This window comes from Euprymna scolopes, chromosome 12 (genome assembly GCF_053919585.1).
Source record: "Euprymna scolopes isolate OS-2025 chromosome 12, ASM5391958v1, whole genome shotgun sequence".
NCBI lineage: Eukaryota > Metazoa > Mollusca > Cephalopoda > Sepiida > Sepiolidae > Euprymna > Euprymna scolopes.
Window position 1 is genome coordinate 38,915,006 of NC_136493.1, and position 17,214 is coordinate 38,932,219.

General features: G+C 35.5%; 1 protein-coding gene and 1 pseudogene across 1 annotated transcript in view; one reads left to right on the forward strand and one right to left on the reverse strand.

The window, feature by feature from the left end:
• Positions 1-17,214, forward strand: part of LOC145291034 (uncharacterized) — a 199,304-nt gene that overhangs the window by 108,635 nt on the left and 73,455 nt on the right. The gene's annotated exons all lie outside the window — the stretch shown is intronic.
• On the reverse strand, positions 2,275-2,412 carry LOC145291728 (U2 spliceosomal RNA; annotated as a pseudogene).

A 17,214-nucleotide genomic window follows, 5' to 3' on the forward strand; every position in this document is an offset into this window, starting at 1 on the left:
TACTAATGATAATGATAGTAAGCCAGATATATAGAAACTACTACAGATGTAAAACAAAGAAATGCCACCTGAAAACGGAACATGTATAATTGTAAATTAACTCGCGTCCCCGTCAGAACTAACTTGTAGTGTTGGCTTAAATAATCGAGAAGGGTCGAGGAGGATGAAAGGACTGAGGAGAAAAATCCCTAAACATACGCCCACTGAATGAGAGCGAAGAAAACTGAGACCTTGGGGAGGCTTATTGCCACCCAAATTCCAGTGAAGACCAATGGTCGCTGCCAACGAGAAATCAATAGGAAACGGCTGTTACGATAACGCAAAATAATTTGCAAAAGTTATCTAAAGACGTGGTGAGAACTAGAAATCTGAGGAGACTTGTCACTCAGACTCCAGGTTGTACTCGAAGTAAATAATAATAATAATAATAATAATAATAATAATAATAAAATACTAAATGTACTAAAAATTCGTCCCGAGAAGCGTAGCTGATTCCATACTGGAGCTGTAACATATCTGCAAATGTTCTGTCAACATGTATGCATCAATAAAACCCGAAAGCGAATAGCATACGTCTGAAGCCCAGACTACATTATTGCTTATATTAATATAGTATTGTTAATGGAGATTTGGTATCTTTATGCCTTAAGCCAAAACTATATTATTACTTCCATGAATGTACTACTGGATTATCTTTCAAGTAAGGTAGTGTGTTATGTGCTTTGTTTCCATTATATTATGCTCTACTACTACTACTACTACTACTACTACTACTACAACAACAACAACAACAACAATAATAACAATAATAATAATAATAATAATAATAATAATATTCCCATCGATTTCGATGTATGAGTTCTGCCACAACAAGTAAGTTATTCGGAGATCAACACAGATGATTTGTTTTCAATGATGACGGTTTTGTGCAGAACTAACTACAGTTTTTGATACAACTGCTAATCTCAGTCGGTGCAATGGCTACCACAAACCAGAGTTTTCCTTCTCGATGCATGTCAACGAAGACTGACGGTTTCATCTCCCTCAGTGGATTAAACGCGCCCACAAATACCAACCTGGGAATTTCTACGTCCTGGTGCGGTACATACAACACCTAGCGTTCCCAAATGGTCGTCTGTATGATACTAACCAGGGTTATTGTTGCTTAACTTTGGTAATCTGGCGAGAACCAGTGTATCAACCCGATGCCTCCGATCAGTCTCGAAAGACAAATGATACCCCCTGTAGGGGCAGCTGCACGCGTAATTGTGGGGCAAGAGTTGCGCAATCTACAACCATACCTCTCCTGAATGGGCACTGTTTGAGTCCAGTGGCAAGGAGAAGTCCAGGACGACTGGAAAAATGCCGAGATAAGCAGAGAGCACATACAGCACATGGAAGTCCCAACGGGAACCGTTATGTCAACGTGATTATGCCGTGCTAACGCGATAAACGCGATAAGCCTCCTCCTCCTCCTCATAATAATAATAATAATAATAATAATAATAATAATAATAATAATAATAATAGCAGCGACGCAGGAAAATAGACAAAAAAAAGATAATAAGATAAAAAGAGAAGTGTTCTGAGAAAAAATGTGTTTATAGAAGAGACAAATATTGTTTTTTAAAAAAAGACGGTGTAGGGAAAAACAGCACAGCGAGCGATCAGTGAAGAAATAGATAGAAACAGACAAGATATGCAACATAAAGGAAAGAAAGAAAATATAAGGAATAAAAAGAAAAGAAAAAAAAAACGAGTGAAATGAGAAAAATACTAAGGAAAAAAGATAAAATGCATCGAAAGGAAATGTGAAAATAGAAAGAAATAGGAAATAAACCAAAACCTCAAAAAATTATATGGAATGAACAATTCGGAAAAATAAAAGAGAAATAAGAAGAAGAAAGTGGACATTATAAAAGGAAAAACGCGGAAATAAAAAAGAAAAAAGAAGAAGTGGAAATAGAAAAAAAAACAGATATAGACAGAAACAAGGCCGATAGCCATTAGTCGCGTGCTCTCGTGTAATGAATGAATGCGTGAATGTAGGATTGGCATGAAATTCTTAAAGATAAACTAAAATGACCGAAAAATGGGCTGAAATGACTTAAATAAATAAAAAGAAAATGACTTAGAATGACTTTAATGAAATTAAGGATGAATTGAATGACCTTAACAATGACTTGAATGCTTAAAAAATAACTGGAATCCTTCAAAAACAACTTGAATGATCTGGGGAATGAGTTGAATGTCTTTGAGACTGACTGGTTGTAAAGTGGGTGATCATTTTACATTAAATTAATACAGAAAAGTGATCCCACACTTTACATCACAAAGTTACAAACATAAGTACAGCATGTAGTAAGAACAGATACTACACTTTGATCTTGGCCAAAAGGCAAAGAAAAGGATATTTATTTGCTCCCCCCACCGAGCAAATTAGGCATAAGGCCGATTTTTAATGTGAGGAGTGAAGGGTAAATGGGGACCAACTCTCCGGGGAGTAGAGGAGCTGGATATTGACAATTGGTATGAAGAGTTGCCCCTTCATTGATCAAGGTCTTATATGTAGGGTGGCCCCCACATATGGTCTTTGCTTGCAGTATCTGCCGGAGAGATACTACACTTCGATCTTGGCCAAAAGGCCAAGAAAAACTTAAAAGCTAAGAACAGTGTCTATTAACAACAGACCTTTGATCTTAACCAAAAAGGCCAAGCACAAAAGTGTTACGGACAGACCGACCGACGGACCGAAGGAGTGACTTATAGAGTCGCTTGCACGCGACTAAAAATAAGGGAAATAGAAAGAAAAAAAAACGCGATTAAATAGAACAAAAACAAAAGCAAAAATTGAAAAGAAAAAGCTTAATATATAAAAGGAACGAAATAGAAAAAAAAAAAACTAAAGCGGAAATAGAAAAAAGAAAAAGCAGAAATAAAAAATGAAATAGAAGGGAAAAGCGGTTAAATTGAATGAAACACTAAAATAGAAAAACAACAAAAAGCTGAACTAGGAAGGAAAAAAGCCTTGGAGCAAAATAGGGAAGAAAAATGCGTATTTAAAAATTTCTTTTCATGTAAATAAAATGCCAGAGAAAATTTTTGAAAAAAAGAAATTTTAAGCTCACTGCTCGCAAATGCAGATCAATCATTTTTATTTAACCGAGAAGATGAAATTAGAGAAATAATGAAAATTAATGTGACTGGCATCGAAATGAACACGAAGCCATAATTCATTTTAAAATTTGGGGATTAATTACTGTTTGCTCATAAAACTGAAATCATTTTTCAAAAATAATTTTTCTTCATGGTAAGTGCTTGTCTGAGCTCCAATCTCTACTCCCAGCTTGGTCTGACTTTCATGAAAAACACTCGTCTTTCTGAAACCACTATCAATAATTTCCCCCACTCTTTACCTGTGTCTAAACCAAAACGTAGATTCGATGAACAAAGTTTCTTTCTTAGAACTACACGCCTGTGGAACTCTGTTTCGGTTTGCTGCTTTCCAACTGACTACAATATGATCGTCTCAAGTATAACGCGACCAAGTTTTTGATGGGTCATCCCCTTAAGTAATCCACTATACACTCATTAACCCTTACCTCGAGTGGCCTCCGGGCCTTGATATGTGGTGGCTCCTTTGTAAAAAAAGAGTTACATTTATTATTAATTAGATTTTATATATATATATATATATATATATATATATATATATATATTGGTTCTGCGATTTACGACCACCTTATAAATAACCATGCGTGTGCCACGAATTTCAGTGCTGACATGTTTACGATCTTGAGTAGGTCGCACTCGCCCTTTCATTTAAAAATTCTAGAGACAATTTTTATTAAGTCTTTGAGACCTTCTCTTTGCAAGCAAAAAGAAAATATTTTAAGACTTAATTTACCCTATGTAATTTTTTCCCCCGTTAATTTTTCGTTTTTTTTCTTCCCCCGCCATATTCATGACTCTTTTTATAATCGCATTTTCCTCGATTTAGCTCTGTCGAGCGAGGAACGAAACCTGGTTAGCTAACCTTTATTTTCATCTTTATTTTTTTAAAATCATTATGCTGATTGATCTGTATTTAGCCATTATTAAATTCTGTACCCTCGAAAAAATTTCATATATATATATATATATATATATATATATATATATAAACTATGGGGTTGCCTCGATGTTAATTAGAAATTGATCTTCTTCAAATCAAATGTAAAAAAAATATTGTCAAAAACCTATCAATGAATAATAATCAGTTCATAATTAATGCAGTTACTCTCGTAGAGTTCCTCAACAGTCGACTGACAATCATTTCCGCTTTTTTTTTAAATGGAAATCATTTCAAACAACACATGAAGCCATTTGATATATGAAGCTAAAAAGAATACCAATGCAAGGTAAAAAGATAACTTGTTTACAATAAGTGTTATACAGATAAATTTCAATCTAGAAAACAGCAATTCTTCCCCCTTGGTCAGAAACCTCGCACATTAGATATGAATACTAAAGGGCTAAATAAAATGAGTGAGATTGACAAGGGTGTTAAAAGCAAACCCAATATCAGCGTTCCCTACTCTCTTATTAATCCTCGTCTTAGTGTTTGCGTAGTTTACAGACCGTGCTATTTCTTAGATAGTATTTCCAGGTTAAACTAAATTTTACGGCATCTTTTGTTCATTAAATTGTTAGTTGACACTAAAGAATAATTAAAAAGCCCCCGCTCTCCATGTTAAAATGGCTTTCTAAATAATACTCCTATTACTTTAACATGCTACGAACACCAGAAAAGTTCCCTTATTGTCGAGTTTGTTTTGGACTTAATAATTGAGGACAATAATAAAAATTGGGACACCAGTCTCGTTACTTTTCAGACACATATTTTGATATAATTATATCAATATCTAACTACAATGACCCTTCTCGCTATTATTTGAATATGCATTGATTCAAAATCGATGATTCGAACCTCATATCTCTACTTTTGCTTGAGTTATCAGTCACAGCTAAATATTTCAGATTAGGCAAATTAAAATAGGATTAAAGTGATTTCGTACTGATTGATTAATAACATTCATTGTGCCATCGACATAAACTGCCCTTGATGATCTCGTCACACAATAGGTTAAAGACTGCGCAAACATTTGATCTAAATTATCTAAATCTATTCGAAAACCGGATGAGATAAAATAGCCGCTCGATGAATTCATCGCATGGACCAAATATTTGCTTCTTCAGTTTTAAAGCGGAAGGTTCAATTCAATTCAATTCATGAATATTGTAAGCTGCATTTGAATGAATTATTTCATTTTATTAGGCGTAGGTTAAAGCATTACATCTTTTTCTTTTTACAAAGGAATAACCACTTATCAAGGCCCAGAGGCCACTCGAGGATAAGGGTTAAAGAGTTCACATTGGCCTAAAGGACAATATCATAGTAATCATTAGAAGTGTAAATTTGGTAAATTGGATTACTTAAGGGGCACGGCTCATCAAGAACTTGTTTACATTGGACTTGAAGACGGCCATATTTTAGTCTGCTGGAAGGCAGGTAAAAGGTAGAGAGTTCCACAGGCGTGCAGTTCTGAGAAAGTTTATGGAATCTACGTGTTTAGGAACAGATAAAGAGTGGGGGAAATTATAATTAGTGGTTACAGCCAAACGAGTGTTTCGTCGCTGTTAAGAAAAGCGCAGGTAGAGAGAGAGAGAGAGAGAGAGAGAGGGAGAGAGAGAAAGGGAGAGAGAGAGAGAGAGGGAGAGAGAGAAAGAAAATAAAAAAGGAAATCGAACAAAGACGGAGGGAGGTACCTGGATTCAGCACATATGCCCCGGTTCTTTATTAAGTAGATTACCGAAAGAAGCTGGAACATATGTGACTTGCATGACGTGCTTTGGTTAGACGTGAATATGATGAGAATTAAAGCGTGGTGAATGCTCCCTGAAGAGAACCGTATCTTTAGAAAAAGCATTAAGGATATTGCCAATAGAATGCATATCATGTCATAGCAAACAGAAAAACACTCAGGTGATACGGTGTTCCACAAACAGATAGTTCTTTAAAAAGAGGCTCTGATCAATTGGTTCTAGGTGGACAACAAAAAATAGTAAACGTATTTTACAGTGGTTGTAGCTAGACGTTTGACTATTTTAGTCATTTACACCAATGCATAGTTGGAAAAATGTTAGGTACTAGCTAAATATAATAGATATATTTTCTTTGAGCCGAAAAAAGAGTTAAAGCCTTTGAATAATGAGATCCGCCATTACAGTTTTTGGAGGTAAAAAATGTACCTAACATCACAAACATAACTCATTCCAGCGGCTTCTACCTTTATATATATATATATATATATATATATATATATATATATATATATATATATATATAATTATTTATTGTAATAATTATTAAATACCTGCACACGCTAGTGTTTCATCCTTTCGGGAATCATCAGTGCAGGGTGTCATGATTAACACCGGTCGGTAGATTCGAACCCGGAAACAGAAGCCATCTCTAGCTCCATTAGCAAGGATCTAATCAATTCGGCCATCGTAAACCGCGAGAAATACTGTTAAAATTTAAATATTTTTAAAATGATTTTAACCTCTGTCAGATTGATCTAATCATTATATGATGATCTGAGCATATGAGCTAAATTGACCAACTTTATTTCAACTGAAAGTGCTCAACGATAAGAAACGAATATATATATATATATGTATGTGTTTGTGTGTGTGTGTGTATGTGTGTATAAGGGATGTTCAAAATGTAATGCCTCCTATTTTTCATTCTACCCGCATGGGTCAGAGAGGATTGCAAGGTGCCCTTTTATGATGACTGAAGTTATGCATTCATGAACTAAAAGTTTCATTTCTCTCTTGCAAATATTCACGGTGTGAGACACTAAGAAAACAACCCCTGTCAAGGATGTGCGTCAAAAGCAGAGATACTTCATTGAATTTCATCCTTGTAGAAACAATTGAAACGTCGAACGTTTGAATAATGAGATCCGCCATGCCATGTCGCAAACATTACGCATTCCAGCGGTTTCTTCCTTACGATTTTTCTAAATCTAAATCGATCACTCGAGCCACTTTATGTCGTCGTCTTTTTGAGCAACCAATCACAGCTGAATATTTTAGGTTAGGCAAATTAAAATGAGATTAAAGTGATTTTGCACGGATTGATTGATAACATTCATTGTGCCATCGACTTGAGCCCTCTCAAACGACCTCTTGACACAAAAGGTTACAGTCTGCACAAACATTTGATATCAATTATCAAAAATGTGTTCGGCAGTCGGGTAAGGTAAAAATGGCCGCTCGGTAAATTATGAATTCATTGCACGGAACAAATATTTGCCTCTCATCAGGAAATTCGGTTTTAAAGTGGGAAGTAATTGGATTTTAAATATGACCCTTTGCATTCGTTCCTATACAATCGACTGAATATTTTTGCGATGCGGGTTAGGTGAAATTACATTTGGCTTTAACCTCTCGGATTTTCGATGCTTGAAATTGGAGAATCTTATATATTTTATTTTCAATGAATTTGATTTGCTAGTTCTATTCTCTATTCAGCGAACGAAGATTGAAATGCAATATCTATTAGCCTATCTCTCTCTGTCTCTCTGCATATTATGGTTGTCTCAGTTGGTTTCTTAGATGTAAATCCAGTGAAACTAGCGTGATTATTAAAGAGTGCTCAAGGCAGGACAGAGCTGGTATATTGTTTGTTTATTATACAAACATTATTATTTACATATGTGCATACATGTTTCGGTAGAATCCCCCATTCAAGGAAAACACTTCATCAGACCACAAAAAGAATCTCTTTAGGTCTGATGAATTGGGATTCCACTGAAACATGTATGCACATATGTAACTAATAATGTTTGTATAATAAACGAACTATACACACACACACACACACACAGACGAGAGACGTTAAAAAAATTAATGCGTCCAATTTTTCATTCTATCCGAATGCGTCAGAGAGGATTACAAGTTGCATTTTTTTTGATGACTAAACTTATGCATTCATGAACTGAAAGTTTCATTTCTCTTGTGCAAATATTCACGGTGTGAAACTCTTAGAAGCCAACCCCTGTCAAGGACGTGCGTCAAAAGCAGAGATGCTCCTTTGAATTCCACCCATGTAGATACAATTGAAACAATAAGCATTCACAGATGCCTGTTGAACGTTTACAAAGCCGATGCAGTTAATGTTAGCACAGTAGGGGATGAATTCGTCTATTTTAGAGTAGTAACAGAAATGTGAGCGACAAAGCGCTCTCCGGACTTTTACGACTGAGCACAAAAAACGGCCTGTGAAAGTGCACTGATAATGGTGGTGAAAAATCAATTCTGGAGCACAAAATGTTGCTTGTTTCAATGGTACCACTACCGTCTCTGTAGCTCTTCAACGTTTTAATTTAAGAGTAAAAAACAAAACAAAAACAAAAAACAGAGGCCATTCTTTTGATACGGTCCTCATATATATATTTTTTTTTCAGAATATGAGAGATTATATATAATTATCTCCACAACCAAACAACGTCGCAGCCTACAAGAGCCATTACAGTGCGGGACGTTAGCTCAGTTGTCAGAGTGCTTGCCTCGCATGCAATTGGCTCGGGGTTCGAATCCTGCGTTCGGATATTTCTAACTTATAAGACCAAATGAGTGGGAAACTCGAGTTTTGGACTTCCAGGTTGTTGTCTGTCATGGCTCCTGTAGGCTACGACTTTGTTGGGCTGTGGAAATAATTATATATATATATATATATATATATATATGTGTGTGTGTAATGACGTAAATCGATCAGAAATTTTAATAAGTCCTAGTAAATATATTTTAATTCATGCAGACTTCGTATTATTACAGAGCCAGTTCTCTATACAACAGTAAATATAAATAGTCGTGATTTCAAAAGTTAAAAAAAATATGACTTGTATGCTACCAGCTAGAATCGACACCAAAATATTTAGCGCTACAACCGCGTTCCCTACTGTTGAAGGTTCCTTGACAGATTGATGAGAATGATGTAAAATTAAGCCACTTCTAGCTACGATTGAATTTGCGCATGCCAAAAAGTAATAGAAATATGTTGGCAACTTTAAATGTACATTTTGCATTTCAACTTGTCGACACATTTCTGTTCGCGTTATTCATCCATGCAAGCAAACATTTTATTCGTTATACACCATTTCCTGTAAATTTCCGGTGTTATGTTACTAGTACTTCAAGAGTTTACCAGTTAACTATTTACAATGACAGACATAAATCTACCGTTTTATATATATATATATATATATATATATATATATATATATATATATATAATGCGTATGCACAGAGAAAGTGAAGTACTTGTATGGTACATAGTGATACGAAAATATATTTATTACGTCCGCCATTTTGTTTTACACATTTTCACCCCAAACAAGGTAAATTGTAGCCGAGACGTAAGGGGTTACTGTATATTAGAGATCATTTCTACACGGACAGTCTAAGTAGGGAGTTGAGTAGCGAGACTTCTGTACACTTTACAATTAAATTTCTAAATGTTAGTATAGTCGGGAAAGCAACATACAGGACGGAATTTCAAAATATCAATCCCGTTTAATGAATCCGAATTGTATTCTCTGAAGGTTTATCTTGTTTAAAACAATACTAGCAGAGAGTATGGGACCCATCGCGGTGCACTGGGAGGAAGTTTCGCATGTCTCTCCACAATACATCATAGTCTACATTACACTGGAGAACCTACTGTTGATTTTATAAAATTTTTATATATAATGGCAGGAATTTAAATTTAAAATCCAAAAGTCAAGAATCATGGCCCAAGTGTGCTCTAAAAAAGCATCAATTTCCAATGCGTCATTGTCATATCAAAGAACCTAGTGTTAATTATATATGCTTGACACTCATGCAAGTGCGATGATTGACTTCTTAAATTCATTCGCAATGTTAAATTTATATGGGTGATAACTTTAGTCAAAATCGGACCGTTACTTCTTTAATACTTATTGGGCGCATTCCGATAGATAAATAATCTAAGAACACTCCCAGACACATAAATTACATTTGTGTGAAATTTTAAAAAAATGGGTATTTACATTTCAGAGTCCATAGAGAACGAATATACACTCAGACGCACAAAGACGAAGTGTTTTTACATATAAATGATGATGCTCGTTCATCGCTGTCGATGAAGATCACGAACATCACTGGTTTGTAGTTGATTGGGTTTAGTGGGTCCGCGGATGACTTGTCAAGCATATGCAGGCTTGAAAGTATCGGCCAAAAGTGGAGCACTCATTGTCAGTAGCTGTCGTTGAAGCGATTGCTGCCCTTAACTTTCCAAGTGTGAACTTCCTCCTCTTCTCATCCAAACGGTTTGCCTTTGCTTCCATGGAGTCTGAGTTGATTGAACCAAACCACTGACATCTGTTCTTTGCTATTACTTCCTACGATTTGAGTTATATGCCGAAGGCTTTGAGGAACACCTTTAGATTGTCTTTAAAGCGTTTCATCTGGTGGCTTACACACCCTTTTCCGCTCGGAAGTTTACCAGCTGCTTTGGAAGACGCTCATCTAACATACGCGCAACATGAGTAGCGATTATATCAAAAGACTATTGGGATCAGGAAAATGAAAGTAACAGAGATTGGACATGGCTAGATACTCTGTTGTTTTTATGCCGAATCGAACGGCTTGATCAGTGTGGTGCGATCGAATTTTCACCTTATTTTCTTATCAGTATATTAAGTGTTTAGCGATTAAACCCATTTGACACGCTATTCCGTTCATTTTCCGTTCGCGTTTTGTTAAATGCATGACCCCGTTGGGTTGAACAGATACACATATCTTAGATTGACTGATCCACGAAACTTATTTTGCAATAAAAACGTGTTAACCCAATACGACATAATCACGCTGATAAACTTACATAACTGAAGTTAAGCATCATTGAGCCTGGTCAGTTCTAAAATGGGTGGAAATTTGATAATGCCAGGTGCTGTATGTGCTCTTCGCTTATCTCGACATTGTTTCTAGTCGTTCTGGACTTCTCCTTGCCACAGGAATCATGCAGTGCCGATCCAGATATTAGGTAGGGAATCGCGCTTTATTCAATCATCTTAATTAGATGACACACAATGGTAATATATGAGAAATATAGTCACGTCTTAATTGTTTTACAAGAAAATATTACAATATTTTTACAAAAACAATTTACAAGTAATAATCAACTTTCATAATTAAAATTAACGTACCTTAAATAGTGTGTGTGGGGGGAGACATGGCCCCCTCCTCTCATTTACGGAGAGACAAAATTACGTGCTCACATCATGGCTGTCCAGACAAAGAGAGATCGAGAAAAGGAAGAGAATCTGGTTGCTTATGTATCCCTCCGCCTACGGCCAAGTCACCTCTTAGCCATGCAGGGGGTAGGATGTGTGAACAACCACCACATCCAGGGCACTAAGATATAGTGCCACAAATAATTATTCATCTTGGATAACCGCATTCAGTTTAAACGAACATATTCGATGTCCGCCAGGTTTTAGCGTGCAGGTAAGCACTTATTCCACCTATTTCTTATAGTAATCTTTATATAAGACAAGCAGTTCACATTTATTTAGTTATGTACTTACGACTTGTGGATATTGATTCTTTTTTTTTTTTTTTTTTTTTTTTTACAAGGCAATCACAACTTATTAAGACCCGAAGGCCACTTAATAATAGGATTGATAAATGTCAGGTGGTAGTGTAGTAAGCGTAAATCGTGTAGATTGAGTAAAATTTGGATTATTTAAAGAGACGGTTAAACAAGAAGTTTTTTTACATTGGACTTGAAAGCTATCATATTGAAGTCGGCCGGGAAGCAGGCTAGCGGAACAGTGTTCCATACGCGGACAGTTATAGGAAAGAATCTTTGTTCGTGGAATTTGCGTTTAAATTTGGGCACAGAAAGTAGGGGAAATTGTTGATAATGGCTGTAGCTAGTCGAATGTTTTTTGTGAAAGTTTGGCAAAGAGGTGCCATAGATTGGAGCTCAGGCGCGCACTTGCCATGAAAATGACGATAGAGGAGAGACAGCGTATTTTCTCTGGGAAAGAAGTTGCAGCGAAGAGAAAAGGGGCAACACTTAATAGGTTTCAAAGCAGGTTCTGAACTCTATCAAGGTAGGATAAGGTGCGCCGACAGCTCCTTTCCAAATGTCAGAACAGCACTATTTTAGGACGCACTTGGCTCTTATGCAGATAGAGGATAGCATCGGCAGTGAAATACCTACTTGATTGGTAGAACGATTCAACCATTTTCCAATGATACATTGCAGATCATGGTATTGATTTATTGGAAAATCAATAATCCAGTTATATTATGAGTGCTGAGTCGAATACGAAAAGATGGGGGGGGGGTTACGACAAGAGGTTTCCGAACTCACATTGATCACTTGAACCTGCATTCAAGTCGTCGGATTATAGAAGGACGAGGTGCCTTTCGTAAGTTCCCAGTCATTTTTTCGTGTGAGCGCTTTTATTCATAGTGCAACCATGAAACTCTAGTCCCATTCAAAGTAATCTCCTCCGGCCACAACGCACTTTTCGTACCGTTCCAACAACTTCTGGAAGGCCCCAAGGAAACCTTCTTGTATGAGCATGTCAAAGCTTTTTTTTATCTCCTCAATTGTCTCATAACGACAGTCTCTAATGCTTTCCTTGAGCTTAGTAAATAACCAAAAGTCACCGGGAGCAAGGTCTGGAATATAAAGAGGGTGAGAAACTGCCTTCATACCCATCTTCATCAAATAGTCTGTGACAAGGATGGAGTACTCTTGGGACAAACCTCGTGCAAATCTTCCGCATCTTCAGTTTCTAGCGAATAATTGTGTGGACTGACACACTAATAATTGTGCATACTGACATCAAACTGTACACTTATTGCCTCTATAGACATCCGACGGACTTAATCCATGAAATTCACTTTTGGTAAATTAATTCTGATGTTCTGACTTTCATTACTCCTACCACACCTCTCAGCATCCCTCACAGACTCCCTGCCTTCCTTGAATCGCTTATGCCACACTCAAAAATTGAGGCCCAATTCATGCAATATTGCCCCAAAGTAGTCTGAAACATTCCATATGTTTCTGTGGCATATTTCCCAAGTTTAAATCCAAATTTTATTCCATTTCGTTTTTCTAAAGTGTCCTCGCGTCCAGATTGCATTTTTTTGAAATTCACCAGCTGTGACAACCGGACTTTAGTAGGGTGTATTGCAATTCCTGCTATAGCTGTTAATTCACAACGTGGAAAAATGTTCCAGAAACGTATAGAATGCATCAGACTATTTTTCTGACCATCTTGCATGAATTGAGCATCTGTGAGAGATGATGAGAGGTGTGGAAGGAGTAAGGATTTCACAACATCAGAGTTGATTGGCCAAATAAAGAATTTCATGGATAAGGACCGAGGCATTAAGTGCACAGTTTGATTTCAGTGTGAGAACTGTGCATACAATTATTCGCGAAGAACTGAATATGCAGAAGATTTTCACAAAGTTTGTCCCTAGGGTGGTCGGAGAAAATCAAATTGACCAATTTTAATATCACCACAAGTTTAAGATAGAAACTTCATTTGTTAAGGTAACATTTTGTATTGTACTACGTTTTAGGGAAGAATGCCAGCATTTCGTATACATGTGTACCTCTGATACAGTTCCACATATAAATCGATTTTTCTTCATCACACCAAGATATTGACAACAGCTGCGCCCATTTTCTTTTGTCTGATTCTGTGCGGCTGTATTCACACATTTCAAACATGTCATATAAATATCTATGCGCTAAATTATCTATGAAAAATAGACAAAACCACATGTGTGGCGACTCAGATTACAGGAAAATCATGCAAACAGAACTTTAAAAATTCCCTGAACATTCTTCCATTTTTTTTTATTTCGTCTTTGACAAATACTTTACTTTGTTGTCGTCGTATTTGTTCAGAGTTGCCGACCTTGGTTGGTTTATTAATTAGCACGCATATAACCTCGTCGATTGACGTCATTTACATGAAAAATCTTGTGGCTGTGTTTTCGTAAATAAACAAACCGCATGAAAGTTGGTGCACCGATTCTTTTTTTATGATCAGTTATGAGAAGTAAACATAAAATACATAGTTTGATAAAATTAATATGTTCCAGAAATATTATATATATATATATATATATATAGATAGATAGATAGATAGAGAGAGAGAGAGAGAGAGTGATGTATATATGGCACAATCGCGTTGACACACCAGTTCCCGCCAGATCACCGAAGTTAAGGAACTTTGAGCGTGCCCAGCACCATATTGATGACTATTATGTAAAGACATTTCCAGGTTGGTATCTGGGGGCACATTAATTCACTGGGAGAGATGCATCACCAGTCTTATTTAAGACATGCATCTAGAAGGAAACTCTGATGTAAAAACCTGCGGTCTACTGTATTCTCTTTCCTGTGGTAGTCATCTGCACCGACAAGGATTAGCAGTCATCCAAAAAAGTGTGCATGGTCCTACACAAAGCATTCACCACTATAAACAAATCATCTGTGTGGATTTCCGAGCAACTTAGTTTTTTGTGGCGGAACCTCATACGTCGAAATCGAAAGGAGAGTCCATCAATAATGATGGGACGGTTTCAACAGTTTTCCCGAATCCGATGCAATTACCGATTCTGGACAAAATTTTCGATTCCGATACTATTACCGATTATGATTTTTTTAATAAATCTATATATATTTAAGTATAAAATTGGTATTTTCCTGAGTCTATAAAAATACAAGTTAAATGTGCATATATTTCGTTCAAAACGTAAAAACACACTTGTGGGGGAGGATCTAAAAATTTCAGTTTCACCGGCAGTTTAAAATCAATGCATATTTACTATTTTATTATAGCTACCAGCAAAGGCGGAAATTTGGTTTTATATAAAATCAAATGAAAAGCTAATTAAATTAATCGGTTTTGGCATAGGAAAATAGACAACATTTTCCGATTTCGATACCCCAAAACGTTCTGATTTTTCCGATTAATCGATCTAACAACAATAATATATTTATTATAGACGAGTAGCGTTCTAAATGTAATACCGCCTACTTTTTATTCTGCCCGATGACCGAGCTTATGAATCCATAACTTGAAAACTTCACAATTCTGGTGTAGATACTGACAATAGGAGAATTTAGAAAAGCAAACCCTGCCATGCATGTGCGTCAGAAGCAGAGACACGGCTTTTTACTTTCTGTCAAAAGTGCCTTGAGAATGTTGGTTACTATGTAGAAAAATAAATATTAGAGCACAAAAGGTCACTCGTTTCAATGGTACCACTACAGTCTTCGTATCTATCATGTTTTTGAATGAAAAAAATAGGCGGCTTTACTTTTGGAACGGGCCTCCTAATAAACAATATGTCCACAACGTTTTAAGAAATTTTTTATAAATTTTTATTTATTCCCAAATATAATATAAGAAGTGTCATCAAAAGAAATCTTTTAACATATTAATCGTTTATTATCAAAGTTTTAATAATTAATTAATTAATTAATAAACCGATTAATCTTAAAATATTTTGAAAGTACTTCTTAAAATACTGTAATAAATAAATAAAACTGTCTAAAGACTGTGGACACATTGTATTATATATATATATATATACATACATATATATATATATATCATAATTTAGTAATTTAAATTTTATGATGTGAAACGGTTAAATTTCAATTTTTTTTTATTATATGCAAGACAAAGAATACATTTCAATAAGTATATCTCCTTAACCTATAGGTTTTCGATGGTTAACTATCTCCTCAGAGAAAAATATATTAGCAAATATTATAAATGGTTTATACCCAATTTGCTAAATGTAATAAACACAGAAAATCTAAATTAAAAATTTGTAAAGTTTTTAAATTATAGAGTAAGGAAAATTATATATTGGTTCAGAAGGAAAAGATATTGCACTTCATATCCAATTTGAATGGTAAATCCTGAAGTGAGAGTTTTTGGTAGCAGGGAGGTAAAAGAATCTAATGCGCATCGTAAATCTTCCAAGGAATATATATATATATATATATATATATATATATATATATATATATATATATATATATATATATATATTGTGTGTGTGTGTGTTCTGGTCACGAATAGGCTCCTATATGGTTGACTATTTTAAAAAACTGATTACATATAATGATAGAAGATGTATAGAGACACAGGAATGGGTATGTTTGATCCTGCAGAACGGTGGTTCATTAAAATTGTGAGGTCTGCGTTCGCGCCTGGTCCACAAAGTATGGAAATAAAAAAATAAAAAATAAAAAACGTTTACAGGTGTTTTTGATATAGATGCACATAAGAATACTTTGACAAGTATGTTTTAACTTAAATAGGGATGGTATAATAAAATTGTGGGGTCTGCATTCGCGCCTGGCCTCAATAGAATGGAAATACGTGACAAAGTTTAACAAGGTTGTTTAATATAGATCCACAGAATAGTGTGATAAGTGTTTCAGTGGAAAGAGGTATGGTATAATAAATTGTGGGGTTTATCTATTTTATTTTTACTTTCATCATATTTTGCTTTGGTTTTGATATCCCCGAATTCGAAGCTATCTCTTTACAACCTTTCCTTTTCATAACCTATCATAAGTTAATAAATCAGAGTCCATTTTGTGTAGGTTGTTTTTGAACCCAATCAACGACGGGTACTTTTGTTAGTATATATATATATATATATATATATATATATATATATATATATATATCGGTGCACTCTGATCTGCAAAAAGTGCCTGGGCAACCTCGTAGGAATTTCCAGGTAAAGACGAAGATTCAGGTTCTCGTCAAAGAGAAGGCAAGGCTTGGTAGGTTGGATCTCCTAGAACTGCACAGAACAGCATTACACCGCAATCCAAAGAAACCAGGTCATTACAGGAATGATCTAATCTCTGTTGATTTTGGGAGCAAAGGATAAAACTCCCTAGCCATAGAAACGTTCATATTTATTTCCTGATGGAATAGTTTACTCTCTCTTGTAGTAAATGCTCCCAATCTTTAATCCTTCAAGTCCTGGCTAGGTAATTACTGGGCTACTTAAATCAAAACAAATTTATTGGCAGACATAGCACAGTTCAACAAGCTATGTAAACAACAG